Genomic DNA, 16,258 nt, shown 5'->3' on the forward strand with positions numbered 1-16,258 from the left:
AGTCTACCCCCTCCCTTTTATCCTCCTCACCTCAGCACAAACACCTTGCTGTTGCAATGTTTTGGAGCTAGGTGCAAATCTCTTCTTTGCCCTTGGACCAATTTGTTTCTTCATATATACAAAGGGCACTAAGGTCTACCCACTAGATATGGTTGGCCTGTCTAGAACACGCCGCTTGAGCCAGCTCACGCGGTGACCACGGGTCGTGCCAGCCAAAACTCGTGCTCTGGCAAGACCTCGGCGCTGTTCCCGTCGTCTCCCTCAAACCTTATCCAGGAGCTTCCCCGTGCTCGACTTCGTCACCCCGTGCTCGGGCCCCCTCCTGTTTCGCCATAAATGCGTCGCTAGAGGCGTGCCCGTGCCATGCCCAGCCACTGTCCACCATTAGAGACCTGTTGAAGCTTGCTTGTGACGCTCCAGAACCTTCCCCGCGGATATATAAGGCGTGCCGACCTCTCCTGCACCTAACCCATCTCTCCCTCGCCTCATTTGGTCACCAGGATCGCCACATCTCGCCGGAGTTCGCCTCTGTCCTCCATGGCCGCCTCGGCCTCGGCTTGGTTCCGACCAAACCGAGCCTCCTATCCTCCTCCTACCACGTCCACCTAGTTCTCCTCGTTCCACTCAGCCTCCCCACCCCCTTGCCCCCTCGCCGGAGTCGCCCGTTTCGCCGGAACACCACCACGGCCGCCGCCCCTGGCCTCCTCTGGCTCCGCCTCTCCCCTCCACCTCACTCATCCCCGGCGGCCGATGTCTCCCCTGAACGGAGGCGCCTCGGTCTCGCGCACCCGCCGGTGGCCTCGGCTCGGCCGGAGGTGGCCTGCGCCGGCCGGCCCCTTGGCCGCTTCCTCCCCTGTCCCCTGCTCTGTTCCACGAGAGGAACAGAGGCACGGGGGAAGAAGACGACCGAGGCCAGAGCCCCCCCTGCCGCTGGGCCCCACCTGTAAGTGTCTCCCCCTGGGTCCACGTGTTTAAGTGGAAACGGGTTTTCCCCGAACGCGTTTTCCTTCAGTGAAAGCGTATTCCGTTCTTCTCCAGCCAAGAATACGTTTTCCAATTCAGAAAGCGTAATACCTAATATATGCCTCTGTCTTATTCACTCAGGGACCCGTTGGTGATGAAAATATTCACAGATTGGTCCCTGATCTTCTACACCTCATAACTTCGCGACCGTAACTCCGATTGAGGTGAAACCAACGCTCACTTCTTCGTCTCGTCGAGATATTTCGGTTGGTAACATTTTCACTAGGTGGTCCCATAGTGAAAATGACCATTTTGCCCTTGCCTCTAATCATCCCCCTCCGAGAGAGAACCGTCCAGTGTTTCGTTCCGCGGCTTCACCGCACTTCTTCCTGGAGTCTCCGTCACCCCCAGGCAAGCCAAAACACCCACTTGCATGATTGTTTTCAACTTGAATATTTAATAAATGTCTGCTTGTTTTGATACGATTATCGTTGTCTCCATGATGCTTATGGATTTGTGTTCACTGTCATGCTATGATTTCTTGCACTTTGTTATCATGAACTACTTGCTAGTATTACTTTCATATTGTCATGCTTGATAGTAATACATATAGGGTTGGTCATGTTCTGCGGTGCATGACTAATGTCGGTTACTGAGAACCGTTGCTATGCATGTTTCCGTTGCATCTATTTGTTTACATGCTTACTTGGTAGTATTATTGCTATGTTCTTGCTTGGTATTTATCGTTGATGCTAGTGATCATGTTATGCTATGAGTAGTGTTATGCTTGTGATATTCATGCTCGTCCGTCTGCCCTGCTCATTCGGATATATGATTTAATGTTGTGGATATGCTCGATGATTATGTTGCACCTCCATGCTTATGTTGATATCATGCTCATGCATTATGGTTGCATCATGTTATTTTTAATATGGCTCAACATCATTTGCATTCAAGTTTAACCAGACTTAAATGAACTTGAACAACTATTGGCTGAGTCATGGTGCCACCATATCGAGCTGACCAGTGCAGCCACATTTGCCTTTTATGGGAAGGTCCTAACTGGGTCTATTGTCATGCCTCTCGCCGGTGCCTCCAACAAGGGAAGGTTATGCGCGGGCGCTACCTTGGCCGGGTAGGACGGCACAAGCCTTGTGAGCCCGAGTTTGGTTATGTGCACATTGTTGGGGAACGTAGTAATTTCAAAAAAATTCCTACGCACATGCAAGATCATGGTGATGTATAGTAACGAGAGGGGAGAGTGTTGTCCACGTACCCTCGTAGACCGAAAGCGGAAGCGTTAGCACAACGCAGTTGATGTAGTCGTACGTCTTCACGATCCGACCGATCCAAGTACCAAACGTACGGCACCTCCGAGTTCAGCACACGTTCAGCTCGATGACGTCCCGCAAAATTCGATCCAGCAGAGCTTCACGGGAGAGTTCTGTCAGCACATCCTCCCTTCTCTCTTTCCCCTAAAGCCCAATAAGGCCCATATACTCCCCGGCGAAGTCCCGTAACTCTCCGGTACTCCGATGAATACCCGAAACACTCGGAACCTTTCCGATGTCCGAATATAGTCGTCCAGTATATCGATCTTTACGTCTCGACCATTTCGAGACTCCTCGTCATGTCCCCGATCTCATCCGGGACTCCGAACTACCTTCGGTACATCAAATCACATAAACTCATAATACCGATCGTCACCGAACGTTAAGCGTGCGGACCCTACGGGTTCGAGAACTATGTAGACATGACCGAGACACGTCTCCGGTCAATAACCAATAGCGGAACCTGGATGCTCATATTGGCTCCCACATATTCTACGAAGATATTTATCGGTCAAACCGCATAACAACATACATTGTTCCGTTTGTCATCGGTATGTTACTTGCCCGAGATTCGATCGTCGGTATCTCAATACCTAGTTCAATCTCGTTACCGACAAGTCTCTTTACTCGTTCCGTAATGCATCATCCCGCAACTAACTCATTAGTCACATTGCTTGCAAGGCTTATAGTGATGTGCATTACCGAGAGGGCCCAGAGATACCTCTCCGACAATCGGAGTGACAAATCCTAATCTCGATCTATGCCAACCCAACAAACACCGTCGGAGACACCTGTAGAGCACCTATATAATCACCCAGTTACGTTGTGACGTTTGGTAGCACACAAAGTGTTCCTCCGGTATCCGGGAGTTGCATAATCTCATAGTCATAGGAACATGTATAAGTCATGAAGAAAGCACTAGCAACATACTAAACGATCAAGTGCTAAGCTAACGGAATGGGTCAAGTCAATCACATCATTCTTTAATGATGTGATTCCGTTAATCAAATGACAACTCATGTCTATGGCTAGGAAACTTAACCATCTTTGATTCAACGAGCTAGTCAAGTAGAGGTATACTAGTGACATTTTGTTTGTCTATGTATTCACACATGTATCAAGTTTCCGGTTAATACAATTCCAGCATGAATAATAAACATTTATCATGAAATAAGGAAATAAATAATAACTTTAGTATTGCCTCTAGGGCATATTTCCTTCAGTCTCCCACTTGCACTAGAGTCAATAATCTAGTTCACATCGCCATGTGATTAACACCAATAGTTCACATCACCATGTGATTAACACCCATAGTTCACATCGTCATGTGACCAACACCCAAAGGGTTTACTAGGGTCAATAATCTAGTTCACATCGCTATGTGATTAACACCCAAAGAGTACTAAGGTGTCATCATGTTTTGCTTGTGAGAGAAGTTTAGTCAACGGGTCTGCCACATTCAGATCCGTATGTATTTTGCAAATTTCTATGTCAACCACTACTAGGAAAAGTCCTGCTAGCGGCGCACCTGTTTTTCCTACTAACGGCGCACTACAGGTGCGTCACTAGCATCACGCCATTAGAATTTTTTACTAGGTGCGCCATTAGTATCTGGTATACTAATGGCGCACCAAGCAGTGCGCCATTAGTACATCACACGGTGCGACATTACTATCTGACTTAGTAATGGCGCACCACATAGAAGTGCGCCATTACTAACAATTTTTTTCAAAAAAAATTCAGAAATATTTTTTTCAATATTTTCTTTTCGTTTTTTTCTTAATCTATGGCTTAATCTCAAGTCAAATCGCACTCCGTGGTCAAACTTCCCGAAAGGTCACCCATCCTCACACTGCTCCAACCCAAGCACGCTTAACTTCAGAGTTCTATCCAACCCCAGCACCAGCTGACTTCACAGGCACTTGGTGATATATCTATCATATCAATTCTATTAAACATTGTTGATGTCTAGGACTTTGTTCATGTTCATGTTCATGAGTGTGATGAAATTTTGAAAAAATATTCAAACTTTCCGGTCATATTACGTATCATATTTTGAAAAAAAATCCAAAAAAAAGTTTTTTTGAAACCAATTTTTTTCTGTTACTAGTGGCGCACCTAGCAAATGGTGCGCCACTAGTAAGTTTGATTATTTTTTTCATTTTCCCCCCTCTAGATCTTAAAAGCCCCGTATCTTTCGTTCTGTTAGGTTTTTGGGGATTTTGAAGATGTTGAACGGGGTTCCCCCGATTCAATTCGTATGTAACTTTTCGAGTAGATGATTTTTCATATATAAAACTTTTTAATCCGAGTTCGTATGCAAAAGTTATGCCCATTTTACAAATTCCAGAGAGATTTTGCAAATAAAGTCGAAATTCATATTTGTAAATTTTCCCAACAACTAGACCACATATCACATGGGAAACTTATTTTATTTTATTTTTTTGACATTTCCATCATTTTCTTTTGTTTTGTAAAAACTGAAAAGGCGGTCAAGGGGGTGCATTCGGTGGAATTTTTGGGCATAGTTAGTAATGGCGCAAAGTAATGGCGCACCACACCCACTAGTAATGGCGCACCACACCCACGGTGCGCCATTACTGACTTTGAAAAAAAAAATTGTTAGTAGTGGCGCACCGAGGGTGTGGTGTGCCATTACTAGTTAAACTAGTAATGGCGCACTATCCCCTGGTGCGCCATTACTAGTTTTGAAAAAAAAAATAAAAAAATTTGTTAGTAGTGGGGCACCGTGGATGTGGTGCACCATTAGTATTTGGACACTAATGGCGTACCAACACATGGTGCGCCATTAGTATATAGTAGTGGCGCATCACATGTGTGGTGCGCCATTAGTGTCCATATTATCTATAGCCCTTTTCCTAGTAGTGAACCCACTTTCAATATGCATCAAGAAAGCTTTCCCCTTACTTACCAATCAAAAAAGGAAATTTAACCACTTAATTTGGGTGAATCTATGGTGCAAATGAGGTGAGGAGGAGGAGGCAGCCGAGACCAAGCTTGGAGGAGGAGGTGGAGAGAATGAAGTGGGGAAAGTGAGTGTGGTAGGTGCCTGTCAAAAATATCTAGCTGCTCTCAGGTTACCAAGGGAACACCTCCTAAGAGTGCGCCATTAGTAACCCTGGTTACTAATGGCGCACCTGGTGTGTGGTGCACCATTACTAGTTTTGAAAAGAAATTGTTAGTAGTGGCGCACCGTGGTTGTGGTGCGCCATTACTAGTTAAAACTAGTAACGGCACACTATCCCCAGGTGCGCCATTACTAGTTTTGAAAAAAAAAGAGTAAAAAAACAATTGTTAGTAGTGGCGCACAGAGTGTGTGGTGCGCCATTACATGTTAAAACTAGTAATGGCGCACTATCCCCTAGTGCACCATTACTAGTTTTGAAAAAAAAATTGTTAGTAGTGGCGCACCGTGGTTGTGGTGCGCCATTAGTGATATGGACACTAATGGCGTACCTATATATGGTGTGCCACTGCTATATAGCAATGGTGCACCACATACTTGGTGCGCCATTAATGTCCATATTAGCTATAGCCTTTTTTTTAGTAGTGGTCGGATCATGAAGACGTGCGACTACATCAACCGCGTTGTCATAACGCTTGCGTTTTCGGTCTACGAGGGTACGTGGACAACACTCTCCCCTCTCGTTGCTATGCATCACTTAGATGGATCTTGCGTGTGCGAAGGAATTTTTTTGAAATTACTGCGTTCCCCAATAGTGGTATCAGAGCCAGGTCTATGAGTAGATGTTATATCCACGAGTAGAACAAAAAGAGTTGTGGACGATAATAGTCATACTGCTTACCAGCATGTCATACTTTGATTCTGCGGTATTGTTGGGTGAAGCGGCCCAGACCGACATTACGCGTACGCTTACGCGAGACTAGTTCTACCGACGTGCTTTGCACACAGGTGGCTGGCGGGTGTCAGTTTCTCCAACTTTAGTTGAATTTAGTGTGACTACGCCCGGTCCTTGTTGAAGGTTAAAACAACAAACTTGACGAAAATCGTTGTGGTTTTGATGCATAGGTAAGAACGGTTCTTGCTCAGCCCGTAGCAGCCACGTAAAACTTGCAACAACAAAGTAGAGGACGTCTAACTTGTGTTTGCAGGGCATGTTGTGATGTGATATGGTCAAGACATGATGCTAAATTTTATTGTATGAGATGATCATGTTTTGTAACACAATTATCGGTAACTGGCAGGAGCCATATGGTTGTCGCTTTATTGTATGAAATGCAATCGCCATGTAATTGCTTTACTTTATCACTAAGCGGTAGCGATAGTCGTAGAAGCAATAGTTGGCAAGACGACAACGATGCTACGATGGAGATCAAGGTGTCGCGCCGGCGACGATGGTGATCATGACGGTGCTTTGGAGATGGAGATCAAAGGCACAAGATGATGATGGCCATATCATATCACCTATATTGATTACATGTGATGTTTATCCTTTATGCATCTTATTTTGCTTAGTTCGACGGTAGCATTATAAGATGATCTCTCACTAAATTTCAAGGTACAAGTGTTCTCCCTGAGTATGCATCGTCGCGAAAGTTCGTCGTGCCGAGACACCAGATGATGATCGGGTGTGATAAGCTCTACGTTCACATACAACGGGTGCAAGCCAGTTTGGCACACACATAATACTCGGGTTAAACTTGACGAGCCTAGCATATGCAGATATGGCCTCGGAACACTGAGACCGAAAGGTCGAGCGTGAATCATATAGTAGATATGATCAACATAGTGATATTCACCATTGAAAACTACTCCATCTCACGTGATGATCGGACATGGTTTAGTTGATTTGGATCACGTGATCACTTAGATGATTAGAGGGATGTCTATCTAAGTGGGAGTTCTTAAGTAATATGATTTTTATAATGAACTTAGTACCTGATAGTATTTTGCATGTCTATGTTGTTGTAGATCAATGGCCCGTGCTACTGTTCCTTTGAATTTTAATGCGTTCCGGGAGAAAGCTAAGTTGAAAGATGATGGTAGCAACTACACGGACTGGGTCCCCAACTTGAGGATTATCCTCATTGCTGCACAGAAGAATTACGTCCTGGAAGTACCGCTAGGTGCAAGACCCGCTGCAGGAGCAGCGCCAGACGTTGTAAACGCCTGGCAGAGCAAAGCTGATGACTACTCGATAGTTCAGTGTGCCATGCTTTACGGCTTAGAACCGGGACTTCAACGACGTTTCGAACGTCATGGAGCATATGAGATGTTCCAGGAGTTGAAGTTAACATTTCAGGCAAATGCCCGGATTGAGAGATATGAAGTCTCCAATAAGTTCTATAGCTGCAAGATGGAGGAGAATAGTTCTGTCAGTGAGCATATACTCAAAATGTCTGGGTATCATAATCACTTGACTCAGCTGGGAGTTAATCTTCCGGTTGATAGTGTCATTGACAGAGTTCTTCAATCACTGCCACCAAGCTACAAAAGCTTCATGATGAACTATAACATGCAAGGAATGGATAAGATGATTCCCGAGCTCTTCGCAATGCTAAAGGCTGCGGAGGTAGAAATCAAGAAGGAGCATCAAGTGTTGATGGTCAACAAGACCACCAGTTTCAAGAAAAAGGGTAAAGGGAAGAAGGGGAACTTCAAGAAGAACGGCAAGCAAGTTGCTGCTCAAGTGAAGAAGCCCAAGTCTGGACCTAAGCCTGAGACTGAGTGCTTCTAACGCAAAGGGACTGGTCACTGGAAGCGGAACTGCCCCAAGTATTTGGCGGATAAGAAGGATGGCAAGGTGAACAAAGGTATATGTGATATACATGTTATTGATGTGTACCTTACTAAAACTCGCAGTAGTCCCTGGGTATTTGATATTGGTTCTGTTGCTAATATTTGCAACTCGAAACAGGGACTACAGATTAAGCGAAGATTGTCTAAGGACGAGGTGACGATGCGCATGGGAAATGGTTCCAAAGTCGATGTGATCGCCGTCGGCACGCTACTTCTACATCTACCTTTGGGATTAGTTTTACACCTGAATAATTGTTATTTGGTGCCAGCGTTAAGCATGAACATTATATCTGGATCTTGTTTGATGTGAGACGGTTATTCATTTAAATCCGAGAATAATGGTTGTTCTATTTATATGAGTAATATCTTTTATGGTCATGCACCCTTGAAGAGTGGTCTATTGAATCTCGATAGTAGTGACACACATATTCATAATATTGAAGCCAAAAGATGCAGAGTTGATAATGATAGTGCAACTTATTTGTGGCACTGCCGTTTGGGTCATATTGGTGTAAAGCGCATGAAGAAACTCCATGGACTTTTGGAATCACTTGGTACTTGCGAACCATGCCTTATGGGCAAGATGACTAAAACTCTGTTCTCCGGAACAATGGAGTGAGCAACAGATTTGTTGGAAATCATACATACTGATGTATGTGGTCCAATGAATATTGAGGCTCGCGGCGGGTATCGTTATGTTCTGACCTTCACAGATGATTTGAGGAGATATGGATATATCTACTTGATGAAACATAAGTCTGAAACATTTGAAAAGTTCAAAGAATTTCAGAGTGAAGTGAAAAATTAACGTAACAAGAAAATCAAGTTTCTACGATATGATCGTGGAGGAGAATATTTGAGTTACGAGTTTGGTCTTCATTTGAAACAATGCGGAATAGTTTTGCAACCCACGCCACCCGAAACACCACAGCGTAATGTTGTGTCCGAACGTTGTAACCGCACTTTATTAGATATGGTGCGATCTATGATGTCTCTTACTGATTTACCGCTATCATTTGGGGGTTACGCTTTTGTAAGGGCATTTTTATCCCTTCGTTGGTTTTGGTGATTGATGACAATGCTTTTGCGGACTAATCATGTGCATCAAATATTTCAGATATATTAACTAGGCACAAGATGATTGGGTTCCCCTCAAAGGCTATAGAAGACGGCGTTTCTCTCCGGTTCTTTTCGGTGGTATTGAGTCGTAGGGAAGCCGTACTATTAAGAGGGGGTCCGCTTTGGAAAGGTTGGGTGGATTCATCAGTTACACATCGTCCCTTGCACCTCCTTTCCTCTTGCCTTTGGAGCATCCTAAGTTTTCCTTGTCTATGCAATTATAGCTCTTGTCTGCCAAACTAGGAAGTGCGGTAGTACTGCTCGTCAGAGCGGTAGTACCGCAGGACCTTGCGGTAGTACCGCCCGCTGGTGCGGTAGTACTGCAAGGCCCCACGGTAGTACCGTGGTCCCTGCTTAGTTCCGCAACTACGCGGTTGTAAGGGGCGGATGTAATTTTTTACATCCGCACCTCGCGCGGTAGTACCGCGGCTGGCTTACGGTACTACCGCGTCGGGTTTTTGCATCGACTCCAACTCTGCGAAAGTAGCCACGGATGTAATTTTTTATATCCGTGCCTTCCCATCCGTGGACAGCCCCTGCCTTGTGGTAGTACCGCAAGGGGGAGCGGTAGTACCGCGCCAGCAGTACTACCGCCCTCTGCCTTAGTGCATGTGTGGCTGTTCTGGTGTCTGCTGCGTGGGCGGTAGTACCGCGGGGCTCTGCGGTAGTACCGCGTGCCCCTGCGGTAGTACCGCGTGCCCCTGTGGTAGTACCGCGCCTCAGGTGCGGTAGTACCGCGCTGCGCAGGCTGAGTTGGTGGATAACGGTTGGATTTGTTCTTCCACTATATAAGGGGTGTCTTCCTCCTCTAGTTGACTACCTCTTCCACCTCCAAGCTCCATTGTTGCTCCAAGCTCCATTCTCGCCCGATCTCCTTCCCTAGCCAATCAAACTTGTTGATTCTCTAGGGATTGGTTGAGGAGGCCCCGATCTACACTTCCACCAAGAGATATTTGAATTCCCCCACTAATCCCTTGTGGATCTTGTTACTCTTGGGTGTTTGAGCACCCTAGACGGTTGAGGTCACCGTGGAGCCATAGTCCATTGTGGTGAAGCTTCGTGGTGTCGTTGGGAGCCTCCAATTAAGTTGTGGAGATTGCCCCAACCTTGTTTGTAAAGGTTCGGTCGCCGCCTCCAAGGGCACCAATAGTGGAATCACGGCATCTCGCATTGTGTGAGGGCGTGAGGAGAATACGGTGGTCCTAGTGGCTTCTTGGGGAGCATTGTGCCTCCACACCGCTCCAATGGAGACGTACTTCCTCTCAAAGGGAAGGAACTTCGGTAACACATCTTCGTCTTCACCGGCTCCACTCTTGGTTATCTCGTGCCTTTACTTGTGCAAGCTTATTTGTGCCTTATCTCTTGCTTGCGTGTATTCTTATTGTTGTTGCATCATATAGGTTGCTCACCTAGTTGCATATCTAGACAACCTACTTTGATGCAAAGTTTAAATTGGTAAAGAAAAGTTAAAATTTGTTAGTTGCCTATTCACCCCCCTCTAGTCAACTATATCGATCCTTTCAATTGGTATCAGATCCTCGTCTCTTTATTAAGGACTTTACCGTCCGAAGAGTATGGTTGACGTCGTAGACGGTGTGGAGGAGCACTCCGGTGTGAATCCGGTCTTGTCTACGGGAGATGGAGGAACCGCGGTCTCTCGTGAGGAATTAAATGTAGCGTTGGATACATTGAAAACCTCCATGACTACCGAGGTCGAAAGCATGTTTAATAAATACTTAGAAGGGCTTAAACTTTCCACCGCACCATTGAAAGTGGGTGGTCCCGCCAACAAGGTGACGGGTGCTACCTCCGACAAAGGGGAAGCTACTAGCGAGAAAGCTCCTTCTTCTAGTGGTAAAAATGGCACTTGGCATCTTTGCCCATGTGGAACCTCCACCTGTCTATGGTGCACCGCTCCCTTCCACTCATTTGAATCATGTCGGCCCGGCCCCTAAGATTGAGAAGAATGTAGATTTTGATTCTTGGGTCTATCGTTTTAAGCGTCATTTAAATCATGTGAACACTAACCTTTGGAGAATCATTGAAGAAGGTTTTTATCCGCATGACCGAAGTAACTTCACTCCTAGAGAAGTTGTGGATCATCAATTCAATGAGAATGCTCTCTTCATCATCCAAGAAGCAATCCCACCCGAAGATCTTCCTCATCTCCGGCCTTACACCGTGGCCAAAGATGCTTGGCTCCAAGTTGTTTCCCTCTATCGGGGAAGCGCAAGCATTCAACGCTCCAACTATGAAGTGGTGCAAGATGAAGCCGACGAGTTTGCAATGAAAGAAGATGAAGAACCTCGTGAGCTTTTTCGGAGAGTAACCAAACTCGCGGTCTCTCTCTGAGATCATGGTAGTAAGGACACGGATGACAATTGGATCAAGCGCAAATTCCTCAAGGCAATGATGACCTACCACAAAGCCATGTCCTCCATCATGCGTCAAAGGCCGGACTTCCACACCTTGTCCTCAAGTGAAGTGTTGGATGAGTTCGTTGCTATGAGCATCTTGGACAAGACCGCTGACAATGCGGTTCTTCGCTCTCAAAGAGTAAAGAAGGCCAACCTTGCGCTAAAGGCCAAGGTGAGTATGGAGGAAGAGGATGAAGAGGAAGAAGAGGAGAGCAACCTCGAAGATACGAAGTATGCCTATCATGAACACATGGCTCTTGCTTCAAGGCAATTTTGGAGCAAGAAGAACTCAAGGCCAAACTTCAACAAGAACTATTCAAGTGGCGCAAAGGGCAAGCAATGAGTGAGGACTTGCTTCAATTGTGGCAATGTGAGCCACTTTGTTGCGGAATGCCCTTACGAGAAGAGGGAAGACAATGGTGGCAAGCTCATCCGAAAGGACAAGGGCAAGTCATTCCCCAACAAGAGCAACTTCACCAAGAAGACTCCTCCCAAGGCATTGGTGGTACAAGAAGAGTACAATGAGGATGATGACGATGATGAAGATGGTGAGTCGGTTGCCATGGCCTCCGTTGCCATTGCAATGACTCCACGGATGTCTCTCTTCAACTCACCCAATGAGAACATCATCGCCAAATGCCTCATGGCTAAAGCCACCAACAAGGTAACCCCCAACATCAAAACTACCATCATTAATCATCCTTCTTCGACGGATAGCATTGATGAATATGAGGGGACAGATGTGGAGGAAAATGAGTTTGAGACCTTTATGAGTAAACTCAAGGGTAAATCCAAGAAGCACTTCGTTGCTCTCTTGGAACAACTTGGTGAAGCCAATGACATGATCGAGGCTCACGAAGATACCATCTCTAAGATGGAGGGGCATAGTCGTGACTATGCCGATGAGATTTTGGATCTTTCCAATGCTCTTGACGAAGAGCGTGGTCTTCGTTTGGCTCTTGAGGAGTCATACAACGATGATCATGCTAAGTTAAAGAAAGATCTTGATCATGCTCTTGTTGTGTCTCGTGTGCTAAACTCCGAGAAGACAAAGCTTGGGGTTGATCTTGCTAGACTCAAAGAGGAGTTTGATATTCTTGACAAGGCTCACAAAGTCTTGAAGGGTGTTCATGCTAGCCTCAAGGAGTCTCATGATCAACTCCAAGTGAAGCTAACTAAGGAGAAAGCCACCTTTCCTCATATGGTGTTAATTGATAATGCAAATGCTACTAACCCTTGTTGTGAGCATGTGCATCTTGTTGAGGAGAATGCTAAGTTGAAGGAGCAACTTGAGAAAGGCATTGTGTCATGCATACAAGGTGAGAAGAACCTCAACGACCTTTTGAGCAATCAAAAGGAAGTTATGGCCAAGGAGGGGATTGGGTTCACACCCAAGCCCAAGAACAAGAAGAAGAATGACAAGACCAAACGACCTCCTCCTCTCAAGCAAACTTTTGTGAAGGAGGGAGAGGGTGCTTCCAAGGATAAGAAGAACAATGCGAAGGGTGGCGGTGTCAAGAAGGGCAATGGCACCCCTTCCAACAAAGCCGACGACTTTAATCCTTCTTATGTGCTATGCCGTGCTAGTGATGGGCATGTTTATGCCAAATTTGTTGGTTCTCCTTATGAGTATATTGAATGGTCTATTTGGGTTCCTAAGACCCTAATTACTAACATCAAAGGACCCATTACAAAATGGGTACCTAAAACCAAGCATTGATCTCTTGTAGGTGTTTGCTTCCGGTGGGGGATCATGGTTGCTTGATAGTGGAGCTACAAATCATATGACCGGAAGCAAGGACTTGGTGGTGGACGTGCACAAGATTCCATCTATGCCCACCAATGTCGAGTGGGGTGATGCCTCGTCTTCTAAGGTATTGGGACTCGGCAAAGTTGTCATTTCTCATGATCTCACGATCGAGAAGGTCATGCTTGTTGAGTCCCTTGCATACAATTTACTTTCCGTTCGTCAACTTGCAATCATGGGCTTTGCCACTTTCTTTGATATTGATACCGTGGCCCTCTTGTGGAGCAAGACTCTTAAAGTAGCCTTTGTTGGGCATGTCGAGAACGGTCTCTATGTGATTAACTTTTCGGAGCGACCCACAAAGACCGCGACATGCCTAATGGCTAAAGTTGACGTGGGATGGCTTTGGCATCGCCGGTTAGCCCATGTCAATATGAGATCTTTGCAAAGTCTTCTCAAGGGGGACCATGTCCGTGGACTAACGAATGTTAGTTTTGCTAAAGATCATGCTTGCAGTGCTTGTATCGAAGGAAAGCTACATGAGACGGCTCACCCTCCCACAACTATCATTTACTCGAAGAGGCCTTTGGAGCTCCTTCATTTGGATCTCTTTGGGCCTCCATCCTTTGATAGTCTCGGGGGTAGGAAGTATTGCTTGGTGATTGTGGATGACTATTCAAGATACACTTGGGTGTATTTCTTCAAGAGGAAGAGCGAGACCCAACAAACCGTCATTGACTTTGCGAATGAAGCCCAACGTCAACACAATACAAAGATCTTGACAATAAGAAGTGACAACGGCATCGAGTTTAAGAACTACACTTTGGATGAGTTTCTTAGTGATGAGGGGATCAAGCATCAATATTCCGCACCTTACACCCCTCAACAAAACGGTGTTGCGGAGAGGAAGAACCGGACGTTGATGGATGCGGCAAGGACCATGATGGCGGAGTTCAAGTCTCCATACAACTTTTGGGCCGAAGCCATCAACACCGCGTGTCATGCATCCAATCGGCTCTACCTCCGCAAGGGCTTGAACAAGACTCCATATGAGATTTTCACCGGTAACAAGCCCAACCTCAAGTACTTTCGGGTGTTCGGGTGTAAGTGTTTCATTCTCAAGAAAGGTGTTCGGTTGTCTAAATTTGAGGCTAGAGCTTATAAGGGCATATTTGTTGGTTATGCGACAAACTCTCATGCTTACCGTGTCCTCAATAAATCTACGGGACTTATTGAGGAGACGTGTAACATGGAGTTTGATGAGAATAACGGCTCCCAAGTGGAGCAAAGTGGCACTTGTGATGTAGGTGATGAAATTCCTCCTCAAGCCATAAGAAGAATGGGTGTTGGTTTTATTCTACCCATTGAGGAACCCCTTGTGGCCGAAGGAGAAGGACAATGCTCCACTCAAGTGGAGCCATCACCAACCCAAGGCCCACACGCTTCCGAAGAACAAAGTGAAGACCCTCAACCTCATGAACAAGACCAAGGGCAAGATCATGCTCAAGACGGTGGTGACACACCAAGTGATGCCCAAGGTCAAGTTCTCTCCTCCGAGCAAGTTCAAGATCAAGAACAAGCTCAAGACGGCGCTCAAGATGATCAAGTGACCGCTCCTCGACTCACCACCGAGGAGGAATTGGAGCGTCGTGCCGCCAAGATTGCATCCAAGCTCTCCACCAAGGGTCATCTCATGAAGAATGTGCTTGGAAGCATTCAAAAGGGGGTAAGCACTCGTAGACAATTGGCAAACTATTGTGAACATCACGCGTTTGTCTCTTGTGTTGAACCCCATAAGGTATATGAAGCACTCGAAGATCCGGATTGGCTTAATGCCATGCATGAAGAACTCAACAACTTCGAGTACAACAAGGTGTGGAGATTAGTGCCGAGGCCAACGGGGAAGCACAATGTCATTGGAACCAAGTGGATATTCAAGAACAAGCAAGATGCTCATGGGACCATCATTCGCAACAAGGCACGATTGGTGGCACAAGGCTACTCCCAAGTCGAGAGTATCGACTATGGTGAAACCTTTGCTCCCGTTGCTCGCCTTGAATCTATTCGTTTGTTGATTGCTTATGCTTCTCATCACAACTTTAAGTTGCAACAAATGGATGTGAAGAGTGCTTTTCTTAATCGTCCCATTAATGAGTTGGTTTATGTCAAGCAACCCCCCGGGTTCGAGGATCCCTACTTTCCCGATCATGTGTATCAACTCGATAAGGCACTCTATGGCCTTAAACAAGCCCCACGTGCGTGGTATGACCACTTTACCGAGTTGTTACAAGATCATGGGTTTGAAGTTGGGCTAATCGACCCCACTCTTTTTACTAAGAAGGTCAAAGGGGAGTTGTTTGTATGCCAACTATATGTTGATGATATTATATTTGGTTCCCCTAACAAAACCTTCAATGAGGAATTTGCCGCACTCATGACCTCAAAGTTCAAGATGTCTTCCATGGGAGAGTTGAAGTTCTTTCTCGGTTTCGAAGTAAAGCAAAGAAGAGAAGGAACCTTCATCAACCAATCCAAATACACTCAAGACATGCTCAAGAGATTCAAACTAAGTGATGTCAAGCCGGCGTCCACTCCAATGCCCACCAAGTGCCAACTTGACATCGATCCCAATGGTAAAGCGGTGGATCAAAAGGTATATCGCTCCATGATTGGTTCCTTGCTTTATCTTTGTGCATCTAGACCAGATATCATGTTGAGTGTGGGGATTTGTGCACGGTTTCAAGCCGCACCTAAGGAAAGCCACTTTGTGGCGGTCAAGCGAATCTTTTGATATTTGGCTCATACCCCAAACTTTGGCTTATGGTACCCAAGAGGAGCAAACTTCAAGCTTGTAGGATATTCGGACTCCGATTGGGCGGGAGACAAAGTGGATAGGAAG

This window comes from Aegilops tauschii, chromosome 4 (genome assembly GCF_002575655.3).
Source record: "Aegilops tauschii subsp. strangulata cultivar AL8/78 chromosome 4, Aet v6.0, whole genome shotgun sequence".
In the NCBI taxonomy this organism is placed as follows: Eukaryota; Viridiplantae; Streptophyta; class Magnoliopsida; order Poales; family Poaceae; genus Aegilops; species Aegilops tauschii.